This window comes from Parus major, chromosome 1 (assembly GCF_001522545.3).
Source record: "Parus major isolate Abel chromosome 1, Parus_major1.1, whole genome shotgun sequence".
Taxonomy (NCBI): Eukaryota; Metazoa; Chordata; class Aves; order Passeriformes; family Paridae; genus Parus; species Parus major.
In genome coordinates this window covers 4,616,416-4,621,494 of record NC_031768.1, presented here as the reverse complement: position 1 = coordinate 4,621,494, position 5,079 = coordinate 4,616,416, and positions in this window count along the sequence as shown.

Below are 5,079 nucleotides of genomic sequence, written 5' to 3'. Positions count from 1 at the left end.
GGACCCAGGCTGGAGCAGGTTCCTGGTGGCCCTTGTCACCCTGTGGGGGACCCAGGCTGGAGCAGGTTCCTGGTGGCCCTTGTCATCCTGTGGGGACCCAGGCTGGAGCAGGTTCCTGGTGGCCCTTGTCACCCTGTGGGGGACCCGGGCTGGAGCAGGTTCCTGGTGGCCCTTGTCACCCTGTGGTGGACCCAGACTGGAGCAGGTTCCTGGTGGCACTTGTCACCCTGTGGTGGACCCAGGCTGGAGCAGCCTGGCCTTGAGGGACTGCACGCCGTGGAAGGGTGACCCCCCTGCAGCAGTTTGTGAACAGCCCGAGGTATGGACTCACTGGAGGAATTCCTGGAGGAGTCTCCCGTGCCATGGACTTGTGTGGGAGAAGCTTGTGTAGAAGCCATGTCCCGTGGGAGGGAAGGACTCCCCTCCCTGAGCAGGGGCAGGAGCAGCTTGTGATGGACTGCCCAAACCCCCATCCCCATTCCCAGCAGCACTGGAGGAGGAGGCAGGGAAGGAGGGAGGGGTGGGAGGATGGAGTTTTTAAGATCTGTTTTTATTTCTCGTTTTCCTGCTCTGATTTTGTTGGCAATGAATTAAATGAATATCCCCAAGATGAGTCTGTTTCACCCATGATTGTGTTTAGAAAGCAGTTTCTCTCTGCCCTTAACTCATGGGCATTATGTCTTCCCTCCCCTGTGAGGGGACAGTGACAGAGTGGCTTTGGTGGGTGTCTGTCATCACAGCAGGTGACCCCATGGAAGGGCAGAACCTGTGCTGTATCTGCTCAGAAATCCCTAGATCCTGTTTGGCTTCAGCCACTAGACCTGAAATTATCTTGGGTTTTGTGGGGAAACAATCTGCAAACAGGGCAAAATCATATTGGAGACAAGAATATAAGGAGAGGAATAAATTTTTTTCCCCCCATATTTCATAACCATCATTTGAGTAACTGTCTAGGGCGTATTTTGGGATATGGTTCTTCTGGCTCTTGCTAAACCTAAGGCAGTTTGGCCAAATTACAAAATTTATAGGGTGTAAAAAAAAGGGAGGGAAAGATATAATATCATATATTTTTAATAAAGTCTTGTAATGGTTAAAAGATCCTGAATACCCTGAGTATGCTTTGGTTCTGACTTGAAAGTTACCCTCCCCAGAAGATTTGATCTCACAGCTGTGGTCCTTCCTGTTGTTTCCCTTCCCTATTTATTGGAACCACTCATAACCCTTCTGAATTTTGTCATGTCTTTCTGTACATGACATTAATACTTCCCTATCCATACTGGAAATATTCATATAATGCTATTTGAGAAGAATGTGATCAGTCAGTTTAAACAGATCTGCCTTCAGATCTATTTAATATTGAAGAACATAATCAGTCATTCCTTTCAGGTTAGGTATACTCTGTGTAATGGGTGGGATTCATCTCTAATTTTAGCTGCCTGGAAAACTGCTATCTGAGCCAGTCATGTGGATTCCCTTTCAAAAGAGTGAGAATCTTGGAGAGATTGGAAAGAAATGGGCATCCCCAAAAGAAAATTCAGGCTTTCCTTCTTAAATATTGACCTTGATTTGGGGTGGATTCTGGATCCATCTTGGCTTCCCTGACACCTGGAACAGCCATGGCCAGTGATGATGCACCTGAGCTGTGTCTGACACCACATTTGTCTTCAGCTGACACTTCTAGGAATAACACAAGAGGTTTCACATGTTCATTTCACACCAGATTTTATCTGTATTTTTACATCTGGGTACTGGAGCATCCCCATCCAGAGATGCACAAGCAAGAAATTCAAGGGCAGAGCACCAACCTGTGTCTGAGCAGTTTAGTGCAGCTCATTCCTGTGGCTGCTCCCTGTGGCACTCATGGCAATCAACAGGTGTACAGCCTATGATGCAAGGTGATTTTTTTTGTTTTGTTTTGGTTGTTTGGTTTTTTGGAGTTTTTTTTGATCAAGCAAACTGAAGGGGGGTAGCACTGGTAGGGTGAAACCATAGGGGCCTAGCTCAGCTCTGCAAGAGCTGGTGGTTCATTAGCCTGTATCTAAGTAGCCCTCAGCTGCCAGCTGATCCCAAGATGTGCTAGGAGAGAGCAAGAAAACAGTCAGGCTTCCTGCCTGAACAAATAGAGTTATTTTGTCAGAGATTGGGCATAATTTATATGAACTCACTGCTTTCAGTTGAAGTAAACAGAGCACACTTGCAGCAAATTTACTTTCCCTTGGTTATCATGAAGGTAGAAACAGCAGATTTTTCTTCATGCTGGAAGAAAACAAGGGCTCTAGGGAAAAGGTCCCCAGCACAGAGGCTACTTTGGATGTAATTCTGCATTCCTCCAGTGCAGTCTCCCTCAAATCATACTGCCCTGGTTATGAGCAGAAATGTGCACACATTGCTCAGACTAATGACTGGAAACCACAGCTGGGTTTTAGGCATCATATCTCCCTAAACTGCACCTTCCCAGACTGTATTCCCAGGGTCTGGGCACAGGGGAGCCAGTGATAGCACTCATGCAGTGAGGGCCAAGGGGAAAACCTTCAGCAAACCTCTTGTGAGCAGATTAGGTGAAGAAAATATTCTCACAGTCTGATGAAAAGGCTGCAGTCTCAATTTACAGGGCAACTTGGAAATAAAGCACGGCACCAATCCCTTGAAATCCTTTAGCTCAGCCTCCCTGTGCAGTGCCAAGGGATAGAGTCAAGCACCTGGGAAAGGGGAGCACACAGCCATCACCAGGAAAAGTTAGGCAGAAGGAAATGCCAGGGAAAGATTCATGCCTGGAGGAATTGACTTGGACTTAGTTCCTGAAAGCTGTTTCCAAAGGGAATTCTCAGCCATGACCCAAACTCACGTTTTTCTCACCAAAAGCTGCAAGCAGCACCTCTCCCACAGCACCCTGAGCACTCATCCTGGAGATGAAAAAAGTACATTTCAAATTCAGTCTCTGCTCTGTTTCAAGAACATGCCTGATGGGACAGGAGAGGGCCTGAGTCACTGCTGTTAAGTATTCTGTGGGGAAAGTTTTTTGTGCCTTTCCTCTCACAGTTGTTCTGCTTTGAAAAGGCAACTAAACTCCAGCTGGGGAAAGGATGTGAATACCACCTTCCTCTTTTTTTCCTGTGTGAAGTGGAACAGCTTCATGAAATGCACAGTTTCACCTCGGGGTGTGCAGCTCTTTTACAAAGGGCAGGAGACCCTGAATGACCCCACCTGCTGCAGGCTGGGTGGAGCAGTGGCTGTGCCTGGCAGATGGCCACTCTGACCATCCACATCAGGGGAAAAAAGAGTCCTTTTGCCAGCCTGTCTGCCTCAGGTGTTTTTGGACATGACTGGCAGCAGAAGCACAGAAGATCTGGGATTTTAGAGCGTGATGCACTCTGCTCAAGGCACCAGGGGGGTTCCCAAGGAGGCAGAGCTGTCATCACCCAGGAGGGAGCCAACCTGCAGGCCCTGCACTACACTCAGATTTGTCATGGTCATTAGAGTGACAGTCCATCAGTTTGGGAGAGATGAGCTCCTTGGAGTCCCTGGCACAGCTAAAAAAGGCTTGAGAGTGGTGAGCTGGGAACCCTGCTAATTATTTGGCACCGCCACAAACCTCACAGCCAGAATTCCATCAGTGTCTGACTTCCTTGGCCAGTCCACAGGCCTGACATGAAAGCCTTTCACGATGAGCTCGTCCTAATCCATGCCCATTTGGCCACTGATGGACTGGCACATGTCACTTCTCATGTCATACCTGCTCATATCTGCTAATCTGGTCCCTGGAACCCACCAGTCCTTCAGCCATGCAGTTACCCTCTATGGGAGTCAGCAATGGTCAGCTCTCTTCTCTATCCTGGCTTTATTTGAAGGTATCAAATCAAAGGTTACCTTGGACAGTTTTTCCACCAGTTTGTCATCTGCTGTAAGTGGTTTGTAGAGTATTTCCATATCTACCCCAATTTTTCACTAATTGTTTACATGTATGTTTTACAAGGTTTTTTACAGGTTAAAAAGGCCTTTGCAGGTTGGTACTTTTCCCTCTCCTGGTCCCAAGAAGGTAAATACCCCATAATAACAGCAAAGACATAATAAAGTTGTGTCCAATCTTTTTTTTTTTTGTATAAACGAAATGCACTGAACCCTTTAGGGCTCTTTTTGTGGCAGCTTCTCCTGCCAACCAGTCATTTGTGACTCCTTTTTTTGTACCTTCCCAGCCTTTCTTTAGGGCAGTTGATGCCAAAACCTGATGTAGCATTTCAGTGTTGATCCCACTAATGCCATGTTCAGAGTTAACATCAGCCTGCTCCTGCCCTGCTTGTGCACTGTTAATCCAAGCATCCCATTAACCTTTTTTGGCCACGATGTAACTGTGGGAGCTCAGGCTGACCTGCTTATCCTTCCACTGCCAAATCCTTTGCTGACTCCATTCCTGCTGCTCCCAGCCTCCTGTTCTGGAGATGTGGCCTTCATTCCTGATTCCTAAAAGTGCATTTGGGCAGTCAGCTGCTTAAATACTTTTCACTTAAGTGAGTCAGGCTTATCAAGAAGTCAAGATTGTTGCATTGCAGCCATTCTTGCCTCTTTGTTTACCATCCTGCATAAGTCACACACCTTAATCAGCAGAGGAGTTATATTTACTTCCAAATCACTGATTCAAATATTTAATCTCTTCAGGCCTAACACTGTCTCCAGTGCAATCTTAATCAAAACATGCCCATTAGAAGCTTTCCCACTGATAAATGCCTTGAGGGATGTTAGTTTACCTGTTGCTAAACTATTTATCTTATTTTATGATATTGTACAGTGTTGGGTAGATTAGGATGGGATACCAAGTCAAACCTCACAAGAATGTAGCTGAATCACGTGGCAGGTTGGCCAAATCCCATCCCTGGAAGTGTTCAAGGCCAGTTTGGATGGGGCTCTGAGCAACCTGGTCTAGAGGAAGGTGTCCCTGCCCATGGCAGGGGGCTGGAACTAGATGATCTTTAAGATCCCTTAAAGCTTAAACTTTTCTATTCTATTCTATTCTATTCTATTCTATTCTATTCTATTCTATTCTATTCTATTCTATTCTATTCTATTCTATTCTATTCTATTCTA